This window comes from Mauremys mutica, chromosome 10 (assembly GCF_020497125.1).
Source record: "Mauremys mutica isolate MM-2020 ecotype Southern chromosome 10, ASM2049712v1, whole genome shotgun sequence".
Classification (NCBI taxonomy): Eukaryota; Metazoa; Chordata; order Testudines; family Geoemydidae; genus Mauremys; species Mauremys mutica.
The window spans coordinates 29,057,377-29,076,634 of record NC_059081.1 but is presented as its reverse complement, the minus strand read 5'-3'; the positions used below and the strand labels follow the sequence as shown (position 1 = coordinate 29,076,634).

General features: G+C 42.4%; 1 protein-coding gene across 2 annotated transcripts in view; it reads left to right on the top strand.

Annotated features, from left to right (window-relative positions):
- LOC123343391 overlaps nucleotides 1-19,258 on the top strand; it is a 55,982-nt gene that overhangs the window by 23,912 nt on the left and 12,812 nt on the right. The window contains exon 2 of one of the 2 annotated variants that reach the window (XR_006572221.1): nucleotides 1,404-1,526. The exons of the other annotated variant lie outside the window; for it this stretch is intronic. The gene's annotated coding sequence lies outside the window, so the exon portion shown is untranslated. Of the gene's footprint in view, nucleotides 1-1,403; nucleotides 1,527-19,258 lie in introns of those variants that run through there. 2 annotated transcript variants of the gene reach the window in all.

The window sequence follows — 19,258 nt, the reverse complement described above, 5'->3', positions numbered from 1 at the left end:
TACATGTGAGTTACCTTCCAAAAACCAAGTTGGAATTTATCTGTGTGCTATTGGAGTATTAAGCAGGTTTTATTTACTTGGGAAAGATAAATTCCAGGCCCCTTAATACTCTCCCCGCATTCCAAATATGCATTGCTATTTGAAGCACACTCTAGTGTACACATAGAGCCTATAGCACTCAGCAGTCCTGCAGTCACTGAAATAGAAATAGGGCTAGCCAAGTGCTTCTCAAAGTCAAGCAGCCGCTTGTTCAGGGAAAGCCCCTGGCGGTTCAGGCTGGTTTGTTTACCTGCCGCATCTGCAGTTTTGGCGCATCGCGGCTCCCACTGGCTGCGGTTTGCCGCTCCAGGCCAATGGGGGCTTTGGGAAGGACGGCCGGCACATCCCTTGGCCCACGCCGCTTCCCACAGCCCCCATTGACCTGGAGCAGCAAATAGCGGCCAGTGAGAGCCACGATCGGCCAAACCTGCAGATGCGGCAGGTAAACAAACCAGCCTGAACCACCAGGGGCTTTCCCTGAACAAGCGGCAGACCGGCTTTGAGAAGCACTGGGCTAGACTACAGAATTTACAGCTGTTCACAGAATCTACAAAAGTCTGAGAGAGGAAGGTGAAAGTAGCCCCCGGTCTCTGGTAGTACACGTGGCTCTGAGGTGTCACTCTTGCTCCTCCCACTATCTGGTGGCCAGTGGTGAGCTCAATTTTTCTTCTGTGTGGCAGTAGAAACAGCTTCATGAGAGACTCACCAAAGATAGAGCACTCCCTCTTCTCTCTAGTGATAGCAGGAGTGGGCTTTGTAGGCCTTCCCCTTCCTAACACCTCCCAACCAATGCTTTGTTGCCGCAGGATCTGCAGTTTGAAGATGCAGTTACCAGCCAGCTGCAAAGATGGGCATAGAGGTTCTGCAGTGATCTGTAGGATGCTGCATGTATCTTTGCTGTAGAGGGACACCTCTATAGCTTACCCTCCCTCTTGTTCTTTCCCAACCTATTTGGACAGATCTAGCTAATTTAAGCAACTGAAGTTGCTAAGCAACCAGATTACTCTCTGCACCACACAGAACTCTCTAACCTTGAGACAGATGTTGAAATGTTTCCTTGTATGCCTTGTCAGCAAATCAAGAAACTCTATTTCTCACTTACATTTTTTCCACGTGTAATAAAAATCATGTACTAAAAATTCAATAGGAATAGGAGTTCCTGCTTGAGGTTTTACAGAGGTTTGTTTGAGCAATTGAGGCCTCTCAGGGTAAGTGCAGCAAGCTTTACCTACTCTCTTTGAGTCAGATAGTATCTCCCCCAGAGTCATCTTACACAGCAGCAGGTCATGTCATAACCCCACATGCTTTTAACCATGGTCAACATGGTTCCCAATTAACTGTCTGTCTCTGCTCTCACTCAGCAGCTCACTACCAACTGACCACCCAGAGAGACCATGAAACTAATCAGGCAAGGCCTACCTTAATCCCTGATTGAAGGAACACTGGGATCTCTGCTTGGGCCGGGCTTTGTATTTAAACCCAAAGAGTATGAGAGAGCTGTCTGCACAACTGGGCTCCATCTGGCTGCTGCTTGGACCCCTTACCTGCTGCTATAGACTCTGATCTGCCTGATTCTAGGTATCCTGACCTTGGGTGACTCAGTCCAGATTAGTGCAACTGGCTTCTGCCTGATTCCTGGTAACCTGAACATGGCTCTCCTGGACCATGTTCCTAACTGCTAGATCAGGGTGCCTATGTCCTGGCCATGAAAAGGGACACTTGGGCAGATCTCTTTAGTGCACACGTTCAGTTACCTGTTTCCACTGGTGTCATAAACAGTTAGTTAAGGGTTAAGGTCTCTTTTACCTGTAAAGGGTTAACAAGCAGTACCTGATGAACACCTGACCAGAGGACCAATCAGGGACAAGATAATTTCAAATCTCTGTGGAGGGAAGTTTTTTTCTGTGGTTTTTGTTTGAGAGGAGTTTCTCTTTGGAGCTAAGGGAGTCCAGACACCTTTTCAAGTCCTCCAAGATTTTTGCAGTATTGTTCATCTATTCAGGCTAGTAAGTGTTAACAAGGCGAACTAGTATTATAAGTTTATTTCTACATTCGCAATTGTGTGTTTTGCTCAAGGAATATCTTTATTTCTGTTGCTGTTACTTTTGCTTTTACTGAGAAAGAAAGGGGGAGGGAGAAATCTCTCCAGGTTTATAAGTTAGACTCTGTGTATTGTTCCATCCTGGTATTACAGAGATAGTGTACTTTCTTTTTGTTTTTTTAATAAACTCTTTTCTTTTTAGGACTTGATTGATTCTTCTCTTGGTTGCATTTCAAGGGAAGGGGAGGGGGAGGTGAGTCCCTCTTTGTGTTGAGTCAAGGATTTGACTCGGTGTGTAATCTCTCCAGAGCAGGCTGGAGAGGGGGAAGGAGGGGAGGGGAACTGGCTGTTTCTCTCTCTCTGGTAAGATTCAAGGGGTTTGAATCTGGGTTCCCCAGGGGAAGTTTTGGGGACAGGCAGTGCGTTACCCACTTTAAACTTAACTGGTGGCAGCAGAACCGGATCTAGACTAGGATTAGTTTAGAGGAGCCCATGCAGGTCCCCATCTTGGAACCCAAAATCTCCAAGTGGGGGAGGAGACCTATGACAACTGGTTTGGGTTCACCAGTGTCCTTGTTAATCAAGTCGTGTGTGTGTGTGCGCGCGCGCGCGCGTGCACGCAGTCATTTCTACCATGTCAAATCCACTGTTTTGTTTTTTCCTGACTGTTAAAGACTTTTATTTACACACATTTGCCTGGGGGTCCTCTCATGAATCAGTAACTGGCTAAAAAGACAGGAAACAAAGGGTAGGAATAAATTATCTGTTTTCTGAATGGAGAGAGGGAAATCGCGGTGTCCCCTAGGGATCTGTACTGTTCAAATATTCATCAATGATCTGGAGAAAGGGGTAAACAGTGAGATGGAAAAATTTTGCATATGATACAAAATTACTCAAGATAGTTAAGTTCAAAGAAGATTCTGAAGAATTACAAAGGAATCTTACAAAACTGGGTGACTGGGCATCAAACTGGCAAAATTCAGTGTTAAGTGCAAAGTAATGCACATGGGGGAACATCATCCCAATTATACATACAAAATGATGGGATCAAAATTAGCTGTAACCACTAAAGAGAGAAAGAGAGAGAAATCTTGGAATCATTGTGGATAGTTTGGCTCAGTGTGCAGTAGCAGTCAAAAAAAGCTAACTGTGTTAGAAACCATTAGGAACGGGATAGATAAGACAGAAAATATCATCATGCCACCATATAAATGTATTGTACCCCCACACCTGGACAGGGCCGGCTCTAACTTTTTTGCTGCCCCAAGCAGCAAAAAAACCCCAAACCCTGAGCGCTGCCCCACCGAAACAACCCGCCCCCGAGTTTTGGAACAGTGAGGGCTTCTGCTTGTGCTGGACTTCCAAGCAGCTGATCAGCTGTGGGGTAGCATTAGGGCTTAGGTGCCTTTGCAAATGCTGACCCACCAGGGTGGGGAGTGGTGGTGCAGGCAACAGCTTGTGGTTTTGAGTATGTCAATGGTGCCTAGATCAGAGGTTCTCAAACTGTTGTCCGTGAGCTCCATTCAGGTGGTCCACGGATAGTTCCCTCTAAGGTGCACGCCTGGGCGGCTGCACATGAGAGAATGAAAAGCCACACACCTAATTAGTGGAACTGCACAGGCGTGGCTCCGCTAATTAGGTGCCTGGACTCTAGAGAAGATGCACCTGTAAGGTGAGGTGGTGGCTTTGGGGGAAATGGGGACAGGTGGGAGGGGGCAGTAGGGTGAGAGGAATTTGGGATGTGCAGTGCTGTGGCGGCCAGAGAATGAGGGGACTTTTCTCAGCTCCAGGGCTGTGGCTGCTAGGGAGAGATGGCCCTCTTTCCCAGCCACAGCTCTGTGGCTGCCATGGTGGAGGAGAGAGGGCACATCCATCGCATTAGAAATGTAAGACTACTGATATTAAAATGCGAGTTGTGTGCTTTTATTTGTAGAACAAAAAATGTTTTGTCTTTTTTATTTATATATTTTATCCAAAGCACTTTACAATAGTTAACTAACGGTACAAACAACATTTGGAAAGGTCATTAAGTGGTCCGCCGAGACCCTCAGCAATTTTCAAGTGGTCTGCAGGGGAAAAAAAAGTTTGAGAACCGCTGACCTAGATGATGGACTTAAGACTAATGATGATGGACTAATGAGGCAGTTAGGCATTTAAGTACCTTTCTGAATTTGTCCCCAAGCACCCATGCCTCCTCGTGAAAGGCTAGGAATTTGAACACCTGAGAGACCTGTCCAAAATGGCAGTTATTAGCCATGAACTTTAAATGTCTCAAACGATAGGGAAGATGACTATTCTGGTAATCTTGGAAGGTTATTCCACAATTCCATCATTAGGAAGTTTGTCCTGAAATCTGGCTTAAATTTTCTTATTTTTCATCCATTTCTGCTCTTTGATATATGGCAGCTCAGTTATATTTTTATTTACATTTGGCTCATGATAAAGCATGACAGCTGAAAGAATTGTAAATCTGATAGGATATAAACAGTGTAAATCTATGAATTGTACAAAGGAACAGCTAATATATAGAACACATACACACAACATAGGGCTACTTTTTGTTCACTTTGGCTCAGATCCTCTGACCCAGGTTTGGGTTGCAGAAAGCCCTACACACACCAAAAAGCATGAGATTCCACACCATAGAAATGGGCAGGATGCAAAAAGCATGTGTGCACACAGAGAATCTGTTTGTCTTATATGCTGCTGAGCACAGTTTTAGTACACCCCAGCAGGAATGGGGGTGGGCCACAGGAAAGATGGGTGGATCTATGACTACACAATCTACCAGTCATTTCCATGTGTTGGGGTTTGGTGTACATCAAATGGGCTGCTGCTGCCCTGACATTGCAATAGTGAAAAGCAGTTTTTGCTGTTACTCTTTGGCCTGGGGGAGAGGAGTCCTCTTGCCAAGTTTATTCACATAGTGTGCAGCAGGAATCAATAGTTCTGTAATTTTAACCTACTCCAATTTTTATTATTTGACTCATGAAATTAAAGCTTATTACTAAGCACTGTAGATTTGGGAAATGGAAATGAAATGTGGAGCTTTAAATCTTTAATCCTTTTCTAATTTTTGTATGTAACTTCGAAAATATCTAATGCTTAGAAAGTGTAGGCGAACACAATATTCTTTGTATTTTAAAAATGTAAAACCTAATTAAAATTACCTGGTCTGTTTTGAATATTTGCTGGAATTTCAGCTACTAATTGAAAATAAAATGACTAATTTATTATAAAATTGAAAATATTATATTTAAGCTTCAGGAGATGCAGCTTTTATCTAAGCATATTTTTAATCTCCATCTGACACATTAAATAGCAATCTGCAATGCAGATAAGACTATATCTGCATGCAAAACATGAGTGTTGTCATATCCTTCCTGCTGTAATAGTTCTGATACAATCCTCTCACATGGATTCATTAACTGCAGAGAATCTTTTAGAAAAGTTGAAGTGAAGTATCTTTGTATGAGATGCTCCAGATATTCCAGGGCCTTTGATCATTTTGGTTTACACAATGTTTTCCCACTTGACAGAGGGTATTGCCTTGGTCACATTGAATTAATCCATCAGCAAATGCAGTCTGTGCAACATAATTTGGAGAGAAGGGGAGGGATGATGTTGTTAAGCTTAACTTCTAGGCAGTGAAGCTTCATTTAAGAAAATATTCCTGGGAATCTGAATTAGCTAGCTCTTAGCAGTTTAGAGATTCAAAAACCCAGGTCTTCATGGAAAATCATAAACCTTTATCTTGGGCACTTGGGGATATTTACTGTTTAAATAAACACTGACCATAATAAGTTTTTGAACTATTAACAAGCAGAATTTCTTTATATCATTCATTATCAAAGCAGATGTCTTGCATATGTGGATTATTTCTGAACTGTCAGTGTTCCTTGTAGTCAGAAAAAGGTTGTAATGAAGATTATTGGACAGCAAATATTTCATTGTTACAGCAATAAATTGAGAAATATGTTTATATATCTGTTATGAAACACATTCAGGCAAAATCAGTCTGTCAGAACCCAGTTACTGCTCTTAAATGAAGAAAATCTGAGTTTCTCCATTATATTACTTGTGCCAGGCCCCATGTGTGCACCCCACCCCCACAAATATACAGCTATTAACCAGAAAATATTAGGATGAACATCTAATATTAAAAGACAGAGTTTCAAAGACTTAACTTCAAGTATTAAGTAAACATTTGTATACTCTAATTCTTTCCTGTTTTAAATGCAAACTGTGTAATCAGTGCTCGTGTATTTGAAAATGTGCTACAGCATTCAACTGCAGTAATTAAAATATTCTAATACTATTACTGTAGAATACTATAATAGAAGATTTTGCTTGCCTAATGCATAGTATGTATGTAGTCTATATTTTTTCATATCTATACAGCTAATACACACGTGTCCTCAGAACACCTTTGTGGCATAGGAAGATCATAATCACTATATTAGAATTTACTGATGGGGAAGCAGACCTGCATAGGAATCTTTTAAGTGAATTGCCCTAGGATCACCAGCTTGGTATAGGCTATGGTAGATCCATGATTAGCATTTGGCTCCTAGCCTCATGCAGAACCCACTAGATCATGCTGCTTTTCTAAATATTTCTAAGCAAACCTGGTAATGTAACATTGTTCTGTGAATGTTATTGGACATGTGGAACTACATCCTTTTTAATTATTTATTTAAAAGGCTTGAGCATTAGCCTTTTGCATTCAAACACTCCTGTCTGAGGATGGGACATAACTTTTCTAAACCCATTTATCCCATGGCTATAGCTTTCTTTTTACCTCCACTAGCTGCTAATAGGTCTCCCAGACACAGCTGAACCCAATGGGACTAGCTGAGAGCAAGATATCACACAGTGGAACTTTGGCTTCAGTGAAGCCAGTTTATATCAGCTGAAGTTCTGGCCTTGTGTAATATTTGCCTCTTAATTTACCTCAGTGGAAACACACAATTATTGATGCTTTATATATTCGCCCCCACATTTAAGGGCCAGATTTTGCCAATTTGCACCATCTGAGGATCTGGCCCATTAATTTTTCAGTGCAAAAGAAAACAAACTGCGGGGATATAAAGGACAAAGCAGTTGTCACAACCAAAAACTTAATTCTATGGGAGAAATAAGTGACATACGTACAAGACAGTGTATTCTTTAACTTTAACTGCTGCTATTGATATTAATAGCCTAAAATGTATAATCTTAATCATTTATTATTCTAATACAATACCTGTATAATATGATATTTTAATACTAAATTTGAAAAGCTGTGGATTATTTATCTAACCTGTTTGATTATTCATGAGGTCTAGATCTGCCTGTTACATTATTTCAACTGTAAAATAATGTTCTGCTCATTAACTTAGCCAATGTTAAGGTTTCCTAGCAACACACTCTGGATAAACTGTACTTCTGCATCCCTGGGGTCTTTAAAATAATCCACAAAGCTGTGTCTATACTAAGGTTTGATTTTTTTTTTCTTGAACAAAAGCCCCAAACAAAAAAACACCCTGATATATCTACAACTGTTAGAATATTTTCATTTATATTATAGTACATTTTAAATTAAGATATTCACTATGGTATGGAAATTACTTCAAATGTGGATAGCAGGTCTTTACTGTTTACTCGTTATTTTTCTTTATATCGTGTCAGTGGTGGACATGGCACTTTAGAAAGCAAGAGATGAATATGATCTACACATTTACCCTTAAAACAGCTAGTATCTTCAGTGAGCAATGCTGCTTCTTTCTTTTGAGTATTAGAAGAAATGATACACAGTAGCTTCACTGTGTGGTAGAGTTAATATGCCTAATATTCTCCCAAGGTTGCTATGTAAATTCCAAATGCTTTCAGTTTTAATACTCTGAGATTAGGGAAATCACACACGGCTCAATTCTGCCTCCTTTACTCTCTCACTTAGTAGTACCTTGCTTTGCAATTATTCCCATTTATTTGAATAGATCCTCCCAATGTGGGTTGACACAGAGTCCCTCCATTTAGGGGGGAATATTGGGGAGGGGGGCATTCTGTGTGAGACAAGTATTTAATTTGTCAGGCCATTGTGTGGTAGGAGCATCATTAGTCTTTCCTGCCCTGATGAACGTGGTCAATCAGTCTCTGTCCCATCCCTACAATGGCCATTCCTTCAGATCAGAGGCAAGGGCATGGCTTGCTTCATTTTCTCTCACTAATCTCCAGATGATAGTGACAGGAGAGGGGCAGGTGGCTATTAGTGATCTAAATCTGGGAAATGCTGATGGAATATAGTCTCTCTCTCTCTTTTTTTTTTCCCTAATAGTCCCTGAATTTTTTGTGACGGGAGGGGGATTGTAGGCCACTGGTCTCCTCAGGCCCCTCATTTATTTCTCTTACTTTCTTCAGAGAACATCATAAAATGTGTCACATACTCATATAGATGCTACAGTCAGCTGTGGAAGTCGAACCCCAGAGCTTCATCACCAAAAATAAGGCCACTGTCACTTGTGTTAAAGGAAAGTTCCTTTAGCTATTGGAAAGTAAGAGGCTGTATAGTCATTGGGCCTTTGCCAATGTGGTTATGATTATGCTCACTAGGCTTGTGTATTACAAGAATGTGTTCTGTTGTGCCAGTGACATTCTTACAAGCCTAGGCTACATGTTATTTATGTGATTAAAATTTGACACGTCACATTTGTTTAAGCCATAGCCTTGTTTAAGCTCTCCTTTACGTAGGCAAGTGTATTTCAGTTTATTTGACTGAGGCCTTCACTCCTAAATTTAGATCATTCTCCTGTTAGATGTCTCCTAACTATGGGGAAGTGACCTGAATTTTAATGGGGTGACATAACTGAGTCACATTATTTCGCTGTAAGCTAATGTTGAATTTGGAACATGGAATCCCAATAAAATTACGGATCATCAGAAGTATTATCTGTGCTATTAAGGCATGAAACCAATACCTCACACAGTGAAGAAGTGCAGGAATAGAGTCAGTAATGGCAAATGGTTTTATACTGCAGACAGGACAGAGAGACATGTCCCCAATAAAGGCACATATAATAAGGAGCTACAGGTACATGCAAGGGACTAGAGTTAGGACCTATCCTCTCTATCACACATCTCCCAACGAAGCCATTTTGCTTGAAATGGACATGAGTGCCGCTTAGAAATTGATCTCTTTTTTGTTTTTTTTTCCCCCAAATGTTACGGGGAGGAGCAGGCCATCAGGCAATCTGAGACACAGTAGTGGTTGTTGAAGCCAAAGACTAGGAAGGGAAGGGAAAAATACAGAAGAAAGCTTTACATTTTGCATATTGTGAAGAAAACTTAATGTTTCCATATGGTAAGCTGGTGAGATGACTCAACAGAAGCTAAACAGCAGTAATCAGCAAGGATTTTTCAGCAGGGACAACCTGTTTCGGCATAAATCAAACCATGTAACCATAAGCAAAAAAAAATTACAAAAAGATTTCCTGGCCCCGTGTTCACTCACCCCTGGATTTGGAGCCGTGCTTTGCCACAGGCACTCTCCCCATTCTGCCCCTACAGCTCTTCCTTTTGAGCCCCAGAGGAACAGTGGGAGAAGTGAAGCTGAGGTTCAGCTCTTGTGCACTGGTGATGAGGTAGTGCCTGTGGTCTCCTTTGTCAGAGGTATACAAATAGCAAAACAAGTGCTTTCATTCTTGACATAGGAATATAAGATTTTTCATACTGGGTCAGATTAGTGGTCCATGTAGTCCTGTATTCTTGTTATAGGTGGGGCTGGAAGTCCAGCCTACTAAGGTCGCCTAACACTTTCTATTAAAAGAACCTGTTGTTACTTTCTTATAACTCTGCCAAACTGTAACCATTTGGGTTTTTTTTTTTTCTTGTTGGATGTCTGTTTCAGGCAAAATCTTTCTGGAAAATTTCAGTCAAAATGGTTCAGCGTTCCCAAGAACAAGGCTAGGGAAAATACTAGCCCATGCACCCTCCCTCAACACTCATAGAAACCATGCATTGCACCTCATTCCTCCTCTACCCCTTCTTGGCACCAGCCATGCATGTGGTACATCCCTAGAACTCACTCTGAATCCCCATGTAATCCCCTCCTCACGTGCACACTGGCTACTCATATATGGCACTATAGAAATATATTAATATAATTTAATAAAATGCAAATAAAACTTAAAAATACTGGAACTCTGGGTTGAGGAGTTTGCAAGGAAAACTGGTAAACTCCTGGCTCCAGAGCCAGTGGTTTGCAGTTCCTTTCTTCTGAATCAACTATCCAAATGCTTCTGGGCCACCCAAAACTGTCATACATTCCAGTGAGTGGCTAGCTGGTCTCTGAGGCCTGCATTCAGGCTCACTTAAACAGATTTCAAAAGCAATCTGGATAGCTCTTCCAGGTAGAGTTTGCTGACTTTTCCAGAACAACAGAGGTGCTAGAGTAGGGCATACCTGGGGCATATGAAACTTCCACAAGTATTCCTCAATCTTTTTGCTCTGGCAGAGTTCCTAAGCTCTGCCAGATCAAAGTGGAAGAGGAGTCCTGGATTGAATCAATGACTGGAGGAGCAGGAGTTCTAGCAGGACTGGGGATGGAAAAGGGGACCAGAAGGCAAGGGCAGAGCTGATTGAGGGGTGCCGTCACTGTCTGCAGAGCACTGTCCTACTGTACCAGTTACAGCCTTCCTGTTATTGGGACCCACTTTCTAGCCACTCCACTCCTGCTCCGTGATCCCCCTGCTTCAGCAAAAAGCTTCACTGTATGAGCTTGTGGGTCTTGGAGACTTTGCTAGTGGAGCTTGCAAACTCCCTGTCAAGTGTACACTTAAGTAGCTACACGCGTGCATGTCACATATTTCACTTCAAAAGTGTTATTTGTAAGTTCTGTATTTGTGTGAAAACTGTTTACCACTACCATCAGGGCCGGTGCAACCCATTAGGTGATCTAGGCCTGGGGCACTAGCATTTGAGGGGGTGGCATTTCGGGTCCTTCGGTGGCAACCTCGGCGGCCGGATCTTTGGCCGCTCCGGTCGTCGTCGGCATTTAGGTGGAGGTGGGAGAAGTGGAGCAGTGACAGCGTGCTCGGGGAGGAGGCGGAGCAGAGATGAGTTGGGGCAGCGAGCTGCTGCACGGCTCCCCGGGTCGGGGGGCCGCCTCAGGGCGGGGGGGGGCACACAGGGTGGAATTTTCTCCTAGGGCACGAAACATCCTTGCTTGCACCCGCCCTGACATTACAAATAACACCTCCGGTTAGTATAAATGACACAGATTAGAGAGGATATTTTTGTTAGAGTATTTACTTTGTCCATTTGAGAACAAATAAATACTGAGTTTCACAGTTTCCTCTGTTTAATTAGTTTTCTCAACTGTTTGGGTGGATCTTAACATAACAGGGAAGAGAGAGAAAGTGATTGTAAAACCACAAAATTTGTAAGGGAGCCTTAAAGGCAGCTATAATATCTGAAATTACTTTTAGCTCACTTTACTTTTTTAAAAAAGGCTACATGTGGAGTTGATGTCTTGCTTTAAGGGTTTGAGCCAATGGCCACTGAAGTCCATGAGAACTGGATAGGTCTCCAAGTGAAACTTAAAGACTTAACAAAATATTTTGCTGTATATGCAATTTTCAAACAGTGAAATCACTGCTAAGTCAAAAACAGTTGTCTTCAGATCAAGAAACTATAATAGAGAGGGACCCTGAAAAAGACAGAGGAAAAGATAATCCCATATCTATAGTAGAAGGAAACATAGTATGATTAGAAGGAAAACAGAATCAGAAGGTAGATACTCTGGGCAGTGGCACCAATTCACATTTCTTTGAGTGTGAGGGGAATTCCGGTCCCTGTGTGCCAAGTTGCAATGCCACTCGCTGAAATTTGGCTCAGCCACCCATCTGTCTGTCTGGAGAGGCGGCCAGGTCAACTTTCAGTGTTGTTGCAACCACACAGCTGGAGCACTGATTTAGTATGGAAAACTGCTGAAAAGTGTATGGGCCATTCTCACCAGGTTCTGTGTTTATGGAACTTTGAGTTAAATATCCATCAGACATGGTACACATGGGTTTGATGGGAGATATATAATTTAATTTTCCTGGTCACCCTATTTGTAAAAGTCCCTTTACTCAGTAATTTAAAGTGTGGCTTTACATTGAAAAGCAACTGTGTACAAATGTCTCTATACATAACAGCTATGCTCCCTGTGTGGATATGGAGCCATAGCTGATTATTTTTAGCACCAAAGTAAGGTTGGTTCATGTGTGGGTTCCCCCCTGCACACTTTTCCTTTCAGCACAACAAAGCAACACAGCCAGGAGAGTGAGCTGGATTTTCTTATCAATAGCCAACAGGATGGTTTATTAAGGGTCAGGTTTCTGAAGTGCTCAGTACTCATAACTGGGCCAGATTTTCAAAAGTGCCAAGCACCCAACCTTTCGTTATCAGTGGGAGCTGCTGAGTGTCAAACACATCTGAAAATTTGACCACTTACCTACATGTCTAAATGGAGGCTGTTGGGTGCTGAGGTCTTTTGAAAATTTGGCCTTTATCAGTCAGTTACACCAATACAACTCCATTGTTGACACTACATTTGCAATGTCAAGTGAGAGCATAGCATGAAGACAATGGGTTGCACATGAGTAAATGAAGCGTAATATATACTAATGGAGGGAGACAGGGTGGGGGGAAAGAAAACCCTCAACAGCTTCTCTTTCAGAGCTCATGCTGAGTTTGTAGTGCCAGCAGCTAGAAAAACAATATTTTTATTTATGAAATGAGCAAGTAACATAAAAATTAATTAGATAAGTATGGATCCCACTTTGAGAATTTCACTTAATCACTTTTCAGAATGGAAACATTCTAGTCTTATAGTATTTGCCAGTAGGCAGGAATTTCAGATTATTTACCACTTGCTGTATTGCATGTATATTAAGTTTCTCTGAACTCCAAAGTTTCTTGAGGTGTTTTAGGTTTCTAGTTTATTGGGAGCACTGCAACAATGCTTTAGTCCATCAATATCCCCACCGGGGCAAATTCTCACATGGTCTAAAGCTGAGGATCTGCCCATTGGCTTCTTTGGGAATATTTATAAAATAGGGTACTATTCAACATGAGTTAAGTGATCATAACTGGCACATAATTAGCAGTTGCTGTCAGCAAGGAGATCTGTTCTTTCAAGTAGGTCTTTATTGAATGCTTTATAAACTCTCCCATTTTAAATAGAAGGAAACCAAAGGATTCTCTATTAGTGCTTTTTCTGAGATCCTTTTAAACTTCAAACCATTTTCAGTCCCTGGGTTGGTTTTAAAAGCCTCTCATGTCCAGAAGGTGCCAAAAATTTACATCTCTTTAGAATGTGGCTTTATCTAGTTCAGACTAATTGGGTTTTTGTCTTATGTTAGGTGACTGCTGTATTTACACTTGCTTATAAATGTACATTTTAATGAGTAATGGGTTTCTAATAATAACCACTTTCTACATTAATTAAGGTTTTTTCATTGTAATGACTGCTGAGTGTTTCTGTTTACTGGCTTGCATATTTCAGGGTTATCTCATCTTAATGATTGTAGAAGTGGGATATTAATTACAAGTGAATGGATAGACCTCTGTGGAGCTCTACGGAAGTTAATGGGGAGGGGGAATTGGTCGTTCACAGAATCGGTGACTATGTAGATTAGGTGACCCAAGCACCGCATGCAAATGATGGAGAGAAGCAGTGCCCATTATTCTAGCTCAGTGATTCTGAAACTTTATTGGTTTGCATATCATCATCTTAAAAATTTGCTGTGAAGTGAATGGATAGAACATTAAGCCCATTTACCATCAGTGTTGCATATGCCACAGTTTGAGGACCCCTGAAATGTAGTCCATATACAGTCACAGATTGAAAGCACAGATTTCCCTTCCCCGACGTGCTGCCTCAGGATTTTATCTTCATAAAGCCAAAGTAATCAGACTTCTTGCAGGTGCAGCGAATTTCTTCCTAAACAAGTAAAGAAAATAACTGAGAACTAAGCAAAACACGCAGATTGTCATGAAGTGAAGCTGTCAAAGTAAAATGAAAATCCTTCTCCTTTTTCAGCTGTAAGGACTAATGATGTGTCCCACTGGAATAATAAAACTTGACATTCATGAGTGTTACTTCTTGACATCAAATCAGAATACAGTGGAGGTCTGGCATACAATGGTTCTACAGTGAGTTTCAATGATACCAGGCTAAGCTAAATCATACAAATGATAGTGTCCTATCTCTCAGGCTTTTACAAGTATGTCAAGGGCCCTCCTATATTATCAGGTTTTTATAGCTCCACCCATCTGTTACCGAAATGATGATGATGGTGTGAATGAGAGAGCCAACTGTATTTAGTCCATTCAAAGCAGAAGTGTAGAAAAAGCATGTTTTAAATGCAGTTTCACTCTGAAAGCTGATTTTGTAATAGTTCGCATGTTTGTTTCTCAATAATTTTCATATCTTATTTGTTCAGATTACAAGCTAAAAAAAAAAATTCAAACTTTGAGCTCTGCAAACTTGATCTGGGAATCAAGATGGATTCTACAGGAATTCTGTATCATCACCAAAAATAGATTCCAGATGCCATATTCTACCTTAGTTACACCTGTGCAGGCCCACTGTCTTCAAATTGTGTGCTCTGCTACATCTGTGAAACCTCATTGTTCCATCAGTGCAATTCCATTAGTGCAAAATTTGGTCAGGTAACTGGAACTTAGTGAAAAATGTGGTTTCTGGTTGTGTGAGCCAAAACAAAATCCAGCTATGAAGTGCTAACTGGAATAAAACCCAGCTATGTCTATGCCTCAGAAGCACTCCTCCTTTTGAGGTACTCTTCTCAGCTGGACAGGAAAACTGAATATCTTCCCCCATGCCTACTCACCATGCTCCTGCTTTACACTTGCTGCCCAGCCAGTAGTTTGTGGTGGAGGTGCATGTGAGCTCTTCTGCTTCACAACTTAAAAAGAAGCATGGAGGCTAGAAGAAAGAATCTGGAGGAAGCAGTTAGGCAAGAGGAGGTTGTAAAAGCCTGGGAGAAGCCACATCCTCATTTTGAACTAATTGAGTACAAGGAAAAGTGTCAAACATATTGCACACCCACGAAAGCTTTTGTTGTTAAAATGAAGGGGGGGGGGAGAAACTAGACAAAGGCAAATTTATAGTTACTGTATCCTTGTGGCAGTAAGGAAATTACATAAAATAAATATCTGTATTTTCAGTGATAGCATACAGTTGTATGCATCACACTCATGGCAAAAAGATTATGAATTTTGGTCCTTTTAATACCCATGTCAGAGGCCTTCCCTATGAATTTGGGGCCAAACTCTGCTTTCACTTCTACTGATCTATATCAAGAGTAACTACAATGGATTTACTTTGAATTTATACTGTTGTTAGTGAGAAAGGAACTTAGTCTGATATGTAGCCAACCTTACTTGTGAGGTCTGGTGACACCAACATAGGGCCTTTTGAAGAGGAGGATAAAAAAGGAAAAGGGCAATTGAGTTGATGCTTCTTATACAAGGGGGGGGGGGGAGTGAAAATTATTAACTTTTTGAGGTTCAGTTGCCAGGACCCCAAATTAACAATTAAATGCATGTTTTTGAGGCCTGAATCTACGCCACCCATTGTATCATGACCTCTGAGTGTACTCTATATGCTCAAGTGCCTGAATTTATTATTCCACTGAGTAACTAATAGAAAAGTATTTAAAGAACATGGACTCCTTACTGTGCTTAATAAACCTCTTTAAATTACTGAACTGTTAACCATGGTAAAAATGTGAAAGTTGACTTATTTCATTTTAATAAGAGGTGAAATTATAATGAGATAAAACTTAATGACCGTGTAAAACATAAAGGTGCAGCACAGGCTAAATCATGTGCGCCTGTGGATGTAAAAAATCAACTGATGCAGACCTAGCAGGACTGTAATTTTGCTCAATAAGTTTGATAAAGTAAGATTTTGAGAACCAAACAAAACGTTAATCAGGGAAAATCCTAATCCAGATGCCACAAACACCACTACTTGCCCCTGTCCTTTACTGTGCACATGCTGGACCCTAACATTCACAAAAAATCTGGAATGTAAGCATTTCTTAAATGCCTCGGGATGTAGACATAAGGTAAAGTTTTCAAAAGTGTGAAAGTGATTTAGGAGTTTGTCCATTTTCAAAACCGATTTAAGCACTTAAAAGTCTAAATTCCATTGACCTTCAGTGAGACTTAAGCTCCTAAGTGTTGCTGAGGCCAGGGACGGCTCTAGGTATTTTGCCACCCCAAGCATGGCAGGCAGGCTGCCTTCAGCAGCTTGCCTACGGGAGTTCCCTGGTCCCGCGGATTTGGCGGCATGCCTGCGGGAGGTCCGCCGAAGCCGCAGGACCAGCAGACCCTCTGCAGGCATGCCGCCAAAGGCAGCCTGCCTGCCACCTCACAGCGACTGGCAGAGCACCCCCCGTGGCTTGCCGCCCCAAGCACGTGCTTGTGCCTGAAACCACCCCGGCTGAGGCCTGGCCTGACATGAGTAATGAACACACGGAGGGAAGATAGAATTAGGAAGATAAATGAATCATCAGGTTGAAAACAGAATGTCTGTGCTGAATAAGATAAGTAAATAGGTCAATAGGCTAAGATAAGAGGGAGAATACCCAGGGAACTATTTACTCTGAACTTGATAACAAGGCATAAAATAAATTAAGAATGTAGAGATGAAGTAAAGAGGAAGTTGAAGCATAGACAGTGCATACTGTACAGTGATTGGTTCCTGTGAAGTAACCAAGCCAATCCAGCACCGCTCGTGAGCACTGAAATTCACCCCCAAAAAAACAAAAGAAAAAATTACTTTGTAAAACTGTACCAATGCCAAGGGCCAAATTCTGCTCTCAGTGACATAGGTCTAAAACCTGGAATAACTTTTCTGAAGCCAGTGAAATTATTCTGGATGTATGCCAGTTAAATCACCTTTGGCATACCATACCTAAACACAATGTCACAGGGAGAGTGTAGGCTAATAATCTTGATTCTGGCACCAGCCCACCTAGCCTCCAAGTATGTTAATTGGAAAGGATATTTCTTTATGGTTCTCCAGGCACTTGAGGATCACCGTGGGTGTTTCATTGACATTAACGCAGGCTGGCCCAGAAAGGTGCATGACGCGCGCATCTTTCAGAACACTGGCCTGTTCAGGAAGCTGCAAGCTGGGACTCTTCTCCCAGACCAGAAGATCACCATAGGTGAAGTTGAAATGCCCATTGTGATCCTTGGAGACCCCATTTACCCTTTAATGCTATGGCTCATGAAACCCTACACAGGGAGCCTTGACAGCAGCAAGGAGCAGTTCAACAACAGGCTGAGCCAGGGCAGAATGACTGTGGAGTGTGCTTTTGGCTGTTTAAAGTGCCACTGACATTTTCTGTATGGGAAGCTAGACCTGGCCGATGACAACATCCCTGCGGTTATATCTGCATGCTGTACCCTCCATAACGTGTGCAGGAAAGGGAGAAAGATTCACTCAGGCATGGAATTCAGAGGTTCAACACCTGGAGGCTGAATTTGAACAGCCAGAGAGCAGGGCTATTAGAGGGGCCCAGCATGGGGCTGCAAGGATTAGGGATGCCTTGAGGGAGCAATTGGAGGCTGAAAGCCACCAGTAATGTTTGGTACCCTGCACAGGAGTGAAGTGCCCTGGTTCCAATGTTAGTAGGAATCTGTGTTTGCTAAACTGACTTGCAGTGCCTGTTGCATTCCTGGTCTAAGGTATCTTTTACTTTATGCAATAATAAAGAATGTTTTCAAAGCCAAAAAATCCATTTATTGAAAAGAAACACAACTGCTTGGGAAACAGAAAGGGCAAGGGGGTGAGGAACGGTACAATCACAGATTTGAGTATGTCCTGTTACCATACTCAGCCTTCCTGTCTGGAGTGCTGTGCAATAAGTGCTGCACTTCAGGATGGCTATAATGCAGAGTGATGGAGGTTGAGTGCAGTGGGTAAGGGTCATAGTTTCCAGGGCTGGATGGTGAAGCTACAGGTGCTGGAGGCAGCTGGTGGCAATGAGAACCCAGATGTTGGGGAAAGTGGGTTGGAGGTGACATGGGGGCACAAGGGAAAGAGTTTTGGTTCAAGGGTTGCAGGGGAGGGCGGTGCATGGTAGTGCTCCGCCCGCATGACTATCAGCACCTGGATCGAGTCCGCTTGGCGCTCCAGGATGCTTATCAGCCACTCCGTGATTTGCTGCCGGAGCTCCGCACTTTTGTGCCAGAGCTCCTCATTCTGCTGGCCAATCTTCCTTTCACTCTCCCTCCACTTCTGTGCTTTTAGATTATCGTTAAGGGACTGCTGCATGACTTCATGCAACATGTAGACTTTGCTTCTACATGGCCTCTTCCTAATTCTTTGAAGTCTTTCGGCCATTGCTAACACAGATGGCTGAGATCTCAAGGTTGCCTGTAAAGGCAAAATGCAACACTTAACAGAGGGAGCATTGTTCACACCAAACAGAGCAATGATTGCCCCGTACTTAAGGGCAAGCACAGTCTACACAATATTATAATTTGCCTGTCCTGAAGCGAGTGGGCATAACCCATGAGAGCCCCAAAATGGTGAGTAAGCAAGGGGGACTGATTGTTTCATGGTCATACTGTCCTCTAGGTTTCTGTGCCTTGGGGAGAGCCAACAGCTGCAAGGGGCCCCTATACTGAACATTGTCCCCACATTTTCCACAGGAGTTTATCCTGGAAGATATCTCGCTGCTGAGTGTGACCTGGGAAGCAAGGGAGGGTGGTCTTCTACAGTGCAGCTTCCGCCCTGGCCCATATGCAGCTTGCCTGTGTGAAGCAATGGTCCCCCCCGCCCCTCATGGCACAGTGGCGTGGACATGTTAGCCTGACTCGGACAAGAAACCTGCACAAGTGCATTCCCCAACTTCTGGATGAGACCTTTGCAGAGATTACTGCAGTGTGAGAGAGCACATCAACACCCTATTCCGCATCTAAGCATGCATGTAGCCATAACCCTCCTCATCCCAAGAACCCGCACCGAATAACTTCCTTCCCAAAATAAAAGCTGCTTACCAGGAACCTCCTCTGGTATTTGTCCTTCCCCAAGCACCGGCCGCCGCAACTGGTTACCTTCCTCTTGGCTTGAACAGCTCCTGGCTGCATGCATAGGCATGCCAGGGTGTCTTC